General features: G+C 47.9%; 1 protein-coding gene across 1 annotated transcript in view; it reads right to left on the reverse strand.

Annotated features, from left to right (window-relative positions):
• Positions 1–12,789, reverse strand: part of IGDCC3 (immunoglobulin superfamily DCC subclass member 3) — a 99,903-nt gene that overhangs the window by 44,413 nt on the left and 42,701 nt on the right. The window lies entirely within an intron of this gene.

The raw sequence follows: 12,789 nt of genomic DNA on the forward strand, positions 1-12,789 counted from the left end.
GTCTGCTAAGGAACAGGCTGCCTGTGTGTCAGGGCAGCTTAATCACTCATCTGCAAACTGCAGTTGGGCTCAGGCAGATGGGAGATGGCCATTAGCAATCATACATTAAATATGTGTTGCATTAACCTGCGCTGCTCCCGCAACCACCGCTCTCAACCCTGATGGCAGATTTGTTAAGCTGATGGAGTAACACAGAGCAAAGCCCCAGTCCTGCACAACTGTGGGGTTGGGAAGGCTTTTTTAGGTATGAGGGTGGGATGGGCAGCCAGCCCCATGTCAGGAGCTGGACCAGGGAGCGGCTGCTCAAGGTTCCAGCCAGATGGGGACACAACAGCACAAGGTGAAAGATCAAAGAAAATTGTATTTCTCTTTCCCAAGATAAAAGCCAATGCAATTATCCTCTCTGGTATAGGATGGAGCCTAGTGGTGCAAAGGCAATTTACCCAATTCATATGGATTTAGTCTTGAAACGAGACTCATCATGGCCCAGAGCACTCAGACATGGAAAGGAGCACAAAGGCTGCTAGGAGATCTCCCACACCAGGTGATGCCCCTTCCAAGGTGGCAAGGGATGCTTCAAAAGGTGGGGGATCCACAGGTGCCTGCAGCAGGAGAGCTCAAGGGAGCCTGCAGAATATTTCAAGGCTGGAAACCCAAACGAGGGTGAGCATTTTTGCAAAGCCAAAGCTTATGAACCCTCACCAAGAAATTAATCCAGTCATTACTGAGAATGACACAAAGCTTCTCTAAGAAAATTGCTTAAAAAGCAGGGATTCAGATGCCTTCAGGAAAATTCCTTCCAAATGTACAGATGCTCAGCATTGAGGTTTTTTTGGTGGCTGACAAGGTTGATAAAAGAAGGAGGTGTGAATGAGAACAGCTCTGGTACGGACTTCGCTCTGCTGGCTACAGAATTCATCACCATTCCTTTATTTCAATAATATCACCTCTTATAGGTAAAACTGCAGCAATAACCTCTACTCTTAAAGACACCAGTATTAATATTTATCATGAATAAAACATGGCAAGTTATAAATAATTCAGTTATGAGGATGTTAAGTAAAATATTACTCTTCAACGACACTATAATGTGGCTTTGAAGCACAGTTTTATGTTAAATGCCTAGGAAACACTGTGACCCTTGCCAAGACCAGCTGGTTTGCAGAAGATGCATTAAAAATTCATGCACTGAGGTACAAAATGCTATTTTTAAAACAGGTTTACGAGTTTATTTACAGTTGCAGAGACAAAAGACTTTTGGAACATCTCCTGTAAAACAGCAACAAAACTTCAGTGTGAGTGATTATTGGGTTTTTAGCCTGGGAATAAATCACTAGGGAGAAGAGGAAGAGAGGAGAGGGAAAGGAGCTCAACTGCTTCACAGGGCATTGCCTGGAGGGGCTAAATCTCTGCTGACCCATATGAGGTTTTTATATATGTCCCAACTGACTGTAACAAACTGATGCAGCAGAGTGCTTGCTCCTGTTTGTCACTTGTCTTCCCGTGGCAAGCAGCAGGACCCTGTTACCAGCCGGGTGCTTTTGTTCCAGCTGCCAAGGAGAAGAGCTGCACGTCAGCCCGGGTGGGGTTGGCCAGCAGCCAGGGAGCTGCAGCTCATTTCTATGCTAATGGCCATAATAATTTTAAAAATAAATACATGCAATCACAATATTCACCCGCGAGCTCCTAAGAGGGGAGGCACTCACTAATCCATCTGCCAGTGGTCTCTGCCATCCAGCAATGCAGCATCCATGTGCCAATGGAGGGACTGGTGCTGCCCCAGGCCTTTTTTACCATCATCAGAGGGGTGAGTGCCACCTCGTTCCTATTAAACTTCCCTCTACCATTTCCTTGTGTCATCAAGCCATAAAAAACATAAATCACATGCACACTCATTGCTCCACACTAATTCTCCAAGCTGTGATGTCTCAGTGCTTCTGCTTTCATCCCACCTGGACTTTGGCTGTGGTACACAGCAACTGCCACAGGGCAGGGAAAGACAAAATTAGGGCTCACAGCAGACAGGGAATGGTCCTGGCAGCCCTTTGACACTGAGGGCATGAAGGAGCCTTCTCCAAAAGATGTTGGCCAAGGCTGGATTCAGATTGAAAGTTGAACGTCTACAGGCACATGGACACATGATGCAGAGGAGTCACTCTTCTTTTCTCCTTCCCCTGTGTTATACAACTAAGGAGCTCAACTAGGATGATGCTGGATGATAGGCAAGGCTCTTCCATAAAGAAACCCCCATGCTTGGGATTGCCCACTGAACTCCCAGTGGGATGCAGTCCCTGAAGGCATGTCATATGGACACAGGTGAGCAGCGACTCTTAACCTCATCCATATTCATGGAGGATTCATTCTGGGGTCTCCTCTAATCAAATCACAAGCACTTTCTCCATCCCAACAGGCCTGGTGGAAAGGCCAATGGAATAAAAATGAAAATAGCTACTGAATGAAATTTTCTCTACTCCATAAAAAACTAAATTGAAACCATTAGTGGCCAATCCTTTTTTGCTCAGTGCAGCATTAGTGCTAAGCCAGAGATTGACCTAGATTTGATATAGAAAAAGAAACATTAACTTGGTATGTCAAAGCAAATCCTAGGCCTTTAGAGTCATTAAAACACAAACATTGGGCAGGCACAAAGAGAGGAGGAAGACTTGAAAGGTTCAGTGACAAACAGGGTTTTAGGAGAGCATTTGGGAAGGCCAGCTAGTTCTGCAAATTGCCTCTTGATTTTAAATTACTTACAGGGAAACAGAGACCCAGGCTGGCTCTGACACCAGACTATGCTGGGGAGGAGTTGAGAGGAGAGCATCCACACCACCACAGATGCCACACAGTCCACAAATAGCAGCCCACAAGTGAAGATCCTTTCTCCACATTTCTGTCTCCACCAACCTGTGAAATTCAGACTTTTTCCAATGGAGACGTGGTTAAAACACCTCACAATTGACACAGTATAAGGAACAAGAGTTTTATGGGTACAGTACAGAGGCTTCCAGATGCTCCTACCACAGAGGGCAGGCTTCATTACCTCTGTCACAACTGAGGAAGGTGAAATCTAGGAGGCAAATTGTTTTCCCATGCAGAGAACAAACCATGGGCAGGCTGACCCCTTTCAAGATTGGCTCCATTTCGATGACAGTGAGCTGCTGATTTTTATACTGAATTTCTCTACTTACTAATAAAATTCAGGTCAGCAGAAGCCAGGGTTGTTTTTAAAATACAATGAACACCATGCCAATTAATGCCAAACGTGAACCACTCTCAAATCAGGCTTCAATATCTGTGAGATTCACAGAGCACCCAACTCCTTTTTCTGAAAGCCACCAGTGCCAAGGTAAGCAGAGGGACTAAAGGGTTTAAGAGACTTTCACCACTAAGTCAGCAACCTGCCAGGGAACATTCTCAAAGAAGTCAGCAGGTGAAAGCTCTGCAGACTCAGGTTCCTTATTTGTCCCCTCCACACTCTGGAAATGGAGGATTTGCCAATGAGAAGGAGCTGGCACTAAAGACGAGGGGCGTGTGGACACCACAAATCCCATCCTCTCCTCTCTTCCCCCTGCCTTCAAACAGCAACGCCTGCCCAATTGGGCCTTTAAGAAAAAGACACCGAATCTTCTTTCTATACATTTTTTTAAAGATGCATTTTTATGAAGCTAAAAAGCAAGCCCAGGGCAGGCCAGCCCGGTGGCTACTCCAGCTGCAGAGCAGGCTCTGCGCCTGCGAGCCGGCCCTGCGTGTCTAATGACGCTATTGTGCGAGGTTGTTGCTGAACTGCCATGAGCCCAATTTGGAATGCAAGTTGCTTTGTGCATAGTGAAGCGTGAACAACAGCGCCGCCCATTTATCTATTTAATTCTCCAGGAGTAGCAGGAGCGGGGCCCTTCGCTCACATCTAAAGGGAAGAAAAATCGCCTTTCTCTCAGCTTTGGAAAGGGAGGGAAATATTACAGAGCAGCCGTGCCTCTCCCAGTACAGAGGAAAATCCTCTCTGCCCCTGTCCACTAATCATAGCAGGGAAAATCCCAAATCTCTATTGTCTATGCTGAGCCTCAGATCTCAAAAGAATATGGGCTGCAAGACTCAGGAGAGTTTGAAGCAAGAACACATTTTAGAGGAATGTACCTCATTTAAGAGGAGCCAAAATAATAGCTGGAGAGATAAAAGAGGGAGGATGACCCACCTTGGTCTGTGCAGAGGTACAGGAAAATGGTCAGTCCTGAACACTTTTTATTTGGAGTATTTGCAAACAAGTGCTTATTCCTCTTTCACTTTGGCTGTTGTTTTCCTCCCCTGGAGCTAACAGGACGGCTCAGAGGATGAATGGAGGACAGTCCAGGCTCTGCTCTCTCTGCATTTTGCATACTCATGTCTCTTGTTTTCACCTGCAATCAAAGCTGACTGGATGAATTTAAAATAGGCTGAGAAGACAGCACATCATACAGACTTCTCTGGTTGAGGAACAAAGTCTCCACATGGTCTGTTTTCTTCTCCTGTCCCAAGCTCCTGGGACAGGGATGAAAGGGAGGCAACAGATAATGCCTCACAGTGGGACACAGCAGCTGCCCACGGGAGGGAACATGCAACAAATATTTTACAAGAGGAGTAGGGGGAGAAATCTACTACCTTATGACTCAAGTCAACCAGGAGGCAAATTTTTGTCTGGTCTGGGACTGTGGCTTCTTAACTTTTTGCATAACACATGACATGACTGTGAGCCAAATCCAGCTCAGGTCACCTCCCTGCTGCATGGCAATGAACAGCCCTGATGGACGCTACTGACCCATGACTTATTGCTGGGTTTGCTGCTTTCAGAAGCAGAAAAAAACACAGAGCCCTGTAGGGGCTGCTTCCGCATAGGGATGATAAATATCCTGTGAAAGTAATGAACACATCTTCACTGCATGCAGAGCAGGGGTCAGAGGGAACATCCTCAGGAGCCCCTAGTTGTTCTACCCATCCTGCCCGAGTGAAGGAACCAGGCTGTGAGGAGGATGATGGGTTCTTCCTGAAAAGGTCCCTGTAGGGTGGCACCTGGAAACCCTTTGAATGCCTGCACTGCAGCTCCACTTCTATTCCTGAGGTGTGACTGAATGTGCTGCTTTTTGTCAGCACACCCAGCCTCTCCTGCACAATCACAGGTGTCTCCAAACCCATATTTCAGTCCTAGAGAACATTTAGTATATTCATGGCTTTATTAGAGCTCACTTATTGAGAAATTAACTATATCACCCACAGTTGTTGATGTAGGGGCACTCTCCTGTGAGCAGGAAAGATTTTTGTCCGGATAAATGCAGCCTCAGCACCACACATGGAAATGAACAGGAGCCCTATGGCCCAAGGACTGTTTTACACTGCAGTTTCTCACAATTTCTATAAAACTCACAAAATGCTGCACTGCTGGAGAGAGACTGTTCCCACACTGTCCCAGTACAGCACAGAGGGAGCGTCCCCAACATTCAACAGCCCACCACCCCTGTTTGTCTTAACTCAGGGGAACAGAGAAGACCGGGGCAGCTACCAATGCCAAAGAAAACCCTTGAGAGCATCTGGTCTTTGCCATGCTCTCCTTTGTGCACTGCCCAAATGCTGCCTGCCACTGCAGACAACCAGGGCTGTCTGAGCACCCTCACACCTTTCCTATAAAGTTATTGGTTATTTTAGGGACAGGCATAAAGTGCCACCCATGGTCACAACCAAAATCCAACATCATCCCTCCCTTGAGTACCAATAGCTCGCTCTATCCATGAGGCAATGCTGCTCTTATAAACCACTTTGAAAGATGCATCTTGGCAGTGCCATGGATCAAATTTCTCACTTCCCTCCATGCTCAGAGCACATGGCAGCATCCCATCATGTTACCTGCTACACCGAGCAGCACAGCAGACAGCCCAGGGTGGTTATTCATCTTCCTGCACCCTCTTGTTTTGCAGGGGGATCGACTAATAAACAGCCCCTTTAGCACTCTCAAATTGGTTTCAGGGAGAGAAGAAGTTTCTGGCGAAGAGGGAGGCATTGCTGGGAGAGACCTTTATCAGGCAGCTCTATTGCAGTAATTTTTCAAGATGAAATTGCTCTCCGGCTCATGACAGCATTTAGTGTATCCTGAGGCGACCATTTGTGAAGCCAAACCTGTGGTCCTGCTGCCCTGCTGCTGGAGGGAAGGGGGAGTATTAAATGTCATAAACAACTCTTAATTTGCCTGGGCAGACTGCACATGGGGTGGGTGATTCTGCAGTGCAGGAAGTGCACAGGGCTCCAGCACCAAGGGTGATGTTGGCCAGGCAACACTGGCTGCTGTGACACCAGCCCAGAGGTACAACTCACCACAAAGGGCTCCTGTGTTTTCGTGGGATGACTTCTTAAGAAACCCCAGCATCACACAAGGCTCCCCCACCTCAAAGCAGGGCTCCCCTCCAGCACCACCAGAAGATGTCCCCTCCCTGTTGCATTCACAGCAATGGCTTCTTCAGGACTTTCCTCTGAAGCACACATTCTCTCTTTGCAAAATAGCGATGATTTATCCCACTCAAGTGCCCCTGCAGACCCCTGAAGTAATGAGAAAATGAAGGACAAGCTGTCCACAAGCCTCTGGGAAAGGCTGGCTCAGCGAGGGCAGAGTAAAGCGTGCAGTAGGCTGCCAGCAGGCAGGTCTCTCCTGCCAGATTCCCATCCAGAGCTCCTCGTGTTTTTCCTACTCTGACACACACAATTAAGACAAATTACATAGTTACCATTTTGATTTGTTGCACAATACTGATGTTTTCCATCCCTCTTCCAAATATTGATGGAGATAGTAAAAGAGGAAGCTCCCACACAGCTGGTTTTGGCCCTGGACCACTTTGTTTGCAGCCAACTCCTTCCAATATCGAGCGTGGATGGACGAGCAATCCTGCTTTTCATCAGCTCAGAGAGGCAGTGAGCCAAACAAGCACGAGGTGTTATCCTCAGCAGCCCTCACAACACCTCTGGGTAGAAACATCCCTGCTCAGACCTCCCTGAACAAAGTCAGCGGCTTCCCTGCTTTTTTGTGCTCACCAACGAGCACACACTTTGTTTCAGCATCTCCGGAGGCACTGGTGGAATCCGTAAAGGTGAAGGCAAGGAAGCTTTTCATCACGACTGCCCATGGAAATGCCATCAGCCTCGCTTTCAGACAGGGAGCTGTCCTGATTTACAGGCTAATGAATTTTAAATGAGATGCATTTTTTAATTTTTTGTTGTCAGCCCCCATTTTTCTGCCAGCAATCATTCCAGTAATAGCTTTAAATTTTCAGCATCTGTTTTTACCAGCTCTCTTGTAATTAGTTTACTAATGTATTTCACTGCGCCTTTGTTATTTTCAGAGAATTACTTCATTCCCAGCTATCACAGATAGTGCACTTCAGTCTATAAGGAGTTTGGCCTTTGTTCCCCCATGGTTATTCACATGGGGGAAGATGGCTCAGTGAATGACAAGCCTTTCTATCACTACACATTCTCCATTTAATGTCTTTATACTGGCTCATTAATTACCACAGAAAACTCCTTTCCAAATGGAACCTGTGATTTATAGGAGACTTGGGCAAGGTGCCATTTTTATCGGGCCGACAGCAAACAGCACCAGTGCTGGCAATTTGCTCTTCATTTTCCCTCCTGCTGCAGCAGGGCCAGCCCTGCCAAGGTGAGAGCTTTGCCTGGGCAAAGGAGCTCAATGAGTGCTCAGTGCTGCTGAGCCATGGGCACCACGCTGCTCCTGCTCAGCTGGGATGGCCAAGCCCATGGAAAACTGAGCTCCAGCCCGTTCTGCCTGCTGCACAGACTGAGATACTCCCTTGGGCAACAGCTGGGGAGTGCCTGGAAGAGGTGAAACTGCCTCTAAGATGATTTCTTTCCTGAATCTGGTGGTCCAAGGGGTGTCAGTGCATACAACAAAGTATCTTGTAGGTCTTGGCAAAAACCCAAGCATAGCATGAAGACTCTGGCTTTCATGATGGAGTGGGCAGTCAGAAGTGATGGGCTCTGTGGCACCCAGAGGCACCTCTCTGCTGTGTCCCATCACACAGCAGGCCTGAGTCCCAGCTGTATCCCTCAGACTCTAAAGCATTACAGACTTGCAAACCTCTCAGCACATGGGGTCCAGGCAGGGGGAAGAGCTGCCCAAAGACACAAGGCAAAGGCTCCCTGTGGACTCAAGGCAGCCAGAGCAGGGGGGAAAGGCGGCTGTGGAAGTACCCCAAACAACAGTCTCTCTGTCCGACGGAAATTAACTTTAAATCCTTCAGAACAGTATGTCTTTCACCACGTCCATACTCTGCTGAGCATGATAAACTACTCCCCTTCTTTATTAAGGAATGAAACAGAAGTGGAAATGGTGCACACGATAACTAAAGAAGTTATTTAAATAGAAAAATAATCACAAAAGGCTGGATTCCCACAGAGGAGCTGCCTCACATCACAGCAAGGGAAATACTCAGCATCCCCTGTGCACAGGGAGAGGAGAGACCACAGGATCACAGCACTGAGCCAGAGCAAGTGGGGCACAGGGTTAGCATTGCAAAGAACTGCTCTAAAGCTTCTTTCTGTTCATTCTAATTCTGAATTTCACTCAAACACAGGTGATTTTTCTAAATGCTAAAAGCTGCTCTGCTCCCATCCCTCGGTATTGAGTATTGAGATATTGTGCTTCGATGTTGCCCAGTCCAGACTGAAGGAGATAATGTCAAAGATGTAGAAAGGACTGAACTGTTGTGATCCTGAGAAAATCCAGGTTCCTCCCAGGTCTGCTTTTTCTCCTAGCAGCAGCTAAGCCGTTAGCTGTCATCTCATCCCAGTGGCTGAGTTACTATATAAATTCCTGTTCGCTCCTTGGCAATAGCAACAGCTTCCTATTTTGCTGGCAGCAATCCAGGGGAAATTCAAGCTGAATTACAGCCATTCTTCAGAAAATAGGCCAAATCCACGAAAGCAGGACACATGACCGCAAACGTAGAGCTCGTCTTTTTTTCTATTTATTTCGTGGCAAGAAGCCCCGTTGGCTGAAAATAGCTTATCTCTGGAAGTCCCCCTTTCCGTTCAGGACTGCCTCTCCTGGCTGCCAGCCAAACCATTACCACCTCAAAGAGAAAGTTCATAGCTCTGGCATATCAGCCCCACGCTACAGGACGTGCGGTCTGATGTTTGCACTGATTTCTCTCTGGGAGCTCGGAGGAGATGGGGATTGTGTTTCTGTGCATGAGCCAGGGAATGTTAACTCCTTTCCTGTGCCTTTGCTGGGATGGGTGCACTTGGGGCTGTACCCCAGCATCGCTGGGCAGAGTAGGCACAGTAGTGTGTGTATACACGTGCATGTATGTGGATATAGGACAGAATAAATTGTTCCCTGTGAGGGTGGTGAGGCCCTGGAAAAGGCTGCCCAGAGAAGCTGTGGATGCCACATCCCTGGAAGTGTTCAAAGCCAGGTTGGACAGGGCTTGAAGCAATCTGGTGTGGTGGAAGGTGTTCCTGACCATGGCAGGGGGTTGGAAGTAGATGATCTTTAAGGTCCCTTCCAATCCAACTCAGTCTAGGGTTCAATGATTTTATGATACAGTACGGGGGTGGTAACACAGGTTGGACCCTGTGAGCCAGGGTCCCTCCAGACTCCCATTACAAGGTGACAGCTTCCATTTCATGCCAGGTCCATGTGAAGAAGCCACTTTTTTATCAAAGCACCTCTGCCCCTACAGTGAACCCTTTCTACTCCCTGTGTACCTCACAGAATCGTAATGGGAGACACATCACCATCCTGGCAGACAAACACAAGTAAGGGTTCAAGAGAATAGTTGAAGATAAGATGGATGTGGAAGATGGTGACACACAGCAAGGAAGTGATAGCAGAGTTACAAACCACCAATCTCACCATCTTTATCTTCCTCGCTATCATCAGACCATCACTGAACCTGAGGAGCAGTGATGCATTCCAGAAAACAGCTCTCCAGGGAGGACTGGCTCCTTGTTGATAAGAAGCAGGGAGGCTTATCTCCTAAACCCACTGTGACACCTCACCCTGGGCCCAGTTTATCAAATTAAACTCATTACCTTTGAGGACTCATTGAAAGGAGGTGGCAGGAGAAAAGTCATGGGTCAAGGAGGCGAGGCTGCCATCACCCTGCAGTGCTGCTCCTGGATCAGCACATCCTTTCTGGCACGTGCTGAGCAGCAGTGGCTGGTGGGACAACACTGCCTGGGAAATCACCACCAGCACTAAACCATCCCAGAGCATCACATCAAGGAAGCAAAGTGACAGAAAGAAGAGATGCGCTGATTTCTTGCGAGGTTGTCACAGGGCTCTCTGGTTTATTGCACCTACAGCCACACCATGCAGGGCTGTGCTCACTGGGTGAGATTTCTGAGAGGAGATGGTTTGCAAGAGCAGGTTTCAATACAGCAGAAGAACAATCTGACTGTGCCCATGGGAGAGCCACAGTCGTAACCTGCCATCACCCTATCTCTGTACTGTGTCACAACCACATACAGAACTTTGCATATGCATCTCTTACTGCCACAGAGAAATAATCAAGTCCTTTCTGTGAAGAATTTTAAAACGAGCAGAATGAAATTTCAGCCTTAAGCACTTTGCTGAGGCATTCAGATATATACTTCAGATGCTTCTAATTTTTTTTTGCTTTTTTATCCTTGATTAAACAAACACAGGCCACCTCAGGTGGTGCCTCTCCTCTTTTCACAAGGACCTTTGGTACTGTTTATGGGCACAGGATACAACACGAAGCCCTGGGTAACAGGAGGAGAGGGCAGTGAGGCTCAGGAAGCCTTTGAAGAGCATTCCCATGGGATGCTCCCAGATGGGATAACTATCAACTCTTAGGGCTACGAGGAGGGGCTTTATTGATTTGTTGGGAGGAGAAGAGGTTAGAAGAGCTTGTGTTATTTCCTACTGTAAAATTTCCAAATATTTTACCCAAATGTTCCTGCTTCTTCCTGTGTTTGTGCATCCTGAAAATCACTTGGGCAGGTCGGGAGGGGAAAGGCCACCAGACTCCCTGAGCAGCGTTTGCCTGACTAGGAATGACAGATTCTCCTGTGACTACCAGCACCTAAGCCCTCTGCAAATGCACCAAGTCCCTACACTCCCCATCGATCTCCACCCATCCTACCAAACAACCCCTGGCAACAAAATGCAGTGCCATGAGAAAAAGACAAGAGGAGGTGCTAAAAAGAGACCCAGAACACAGTGCCAAGCCTGAAGAAGAGGTCAATACTGACATTGCAGCTCCTGCCAAAGGAGGAAGAGTTAGAAGACATGCTGGAAACTCAGGCAGCCACACAATTCAAATTTAAATACCAGCATTTGCCTTCAAAGACTGTCAGTGATGGGACAGCCAGACAGACTTGCAACTGCCTGGGACTCCGCTGTCCCAGTCCCTGCTCATGCCCTTGCTGTTCTCATTTGCTTCCCAGACTCAATCCCCATCCAGGTGCCAAGGTTAACATCATTTAGCCACCTAAGCTCTCCGTCAGCATGAAATTTCTTTTTAATTAAAGCCTAAGTTTGGGATGCACACGTGAATGTGGAAAGCTCCGTGGGCTGGAGTAATGATAAATACCAAGGAGCAGCAGCACTGCAAAAGTGATGTGGGTTTTAGAGAGCAGGCAGAGGTCAAATGCTGCACCTGAAAGGAGGGATTGCAGAGGGGCACTTTAAGTGACTTTGAGCTCTGAACTTGAGGTTTGCCCTGTGTTTGCAGCACACTGGGGAAATCAGAGCCAAAGTCCTGTAAGCCTGATCTTCAGGGGGCCCTTGCAGGGATGCTCAGTGTGTCCTATACCAAACCTGAGGAATCAGTCCTCTCCCTCCTGAAATGTGCATCTTCATCAGAAAAAATACTTGCAGCCCAAAACAGGTGCTTCTCCAGTATTAACAAAGAGACGAAAACTGTAACAAACAGGTGACTGTAGCACAGACGATTAAGAGACCTGAAAAGTGGCTGGGACACCTGAAATATTCAGGAAGGCAATTCAATTTATCTTAACAAAACCTCATGGCATATAATGGCCCCCCAGGAGACCCGCTGTAATATCCTAATAACTTATGTCACCCAAATGTCCAAGAGGATATTCCAGAGGGGTGTGCATGCACACGGGACTCTGAACCCCATATGCACATTCAGGCAGAGGTTAACGACAGGAGAATCAAAGTCCTTAAGATACCTGTGTGGAGCAAGGCAGGAGCATCCACATGGAAAACACTGTCAGCAACTTCACAGCCCTCCCCACCACGAAGCTAAATAAATAAATAAATAAAGAGAGCTGCAGGAATTAGCGGTGAGGGTGACAGCACTGAAGGAAAATGAAAGCAAAAAGGGGGGTAAGGGAAAAAAAAAACAACAAAAAACATCCAGCCCGGCTCGCTTTTGTGTTCTCGCACAATGGGGCACGTCAGCTCCGGAGCCTCCGCAAGCCATCACCCGCCATCTGGCACCGGGCTGGGCCGCTAATGGGAGGCCCCGGAGCCCCAGCTGACTCCCAGAGCCACAGGGGAAATCAAGCTGATGATCTCCCCACATTAAGTCATCTAAATTAATGCAGATGCGTGGCCCGCTCGCGAGAAATTCGGCTGGTGAGCGGCGGCGAGGAGAGCGGGGCGAGGCAGCTGCAGCGTGCCACGGAGCCGGAGCCGAGCGCTGACTTCAGCGGGGCCGGGGGCTGCGAGCCACCCTGGTTCATTTGCAAGACAAATTGTTGGCGAGGGTTTCTGGAAGCGCTGCCCTTTTTATCCAGTGCTGGCAGCTCGGCTGCGAG

This window comes from Sturnus vulgaris, chromosome 13, assembly GCF_052056855.1.
Source record: "Sturnus vulgaris isolate bStuVul1 chromosome 13, bStuVul1.hap1, whole genome shotgun sequence".
NCBI lineage: Eukaryota > Metazoa > Chordata > Aves > Passeriformes > Sturnidae > Sturnus > Sturnus vulgaris.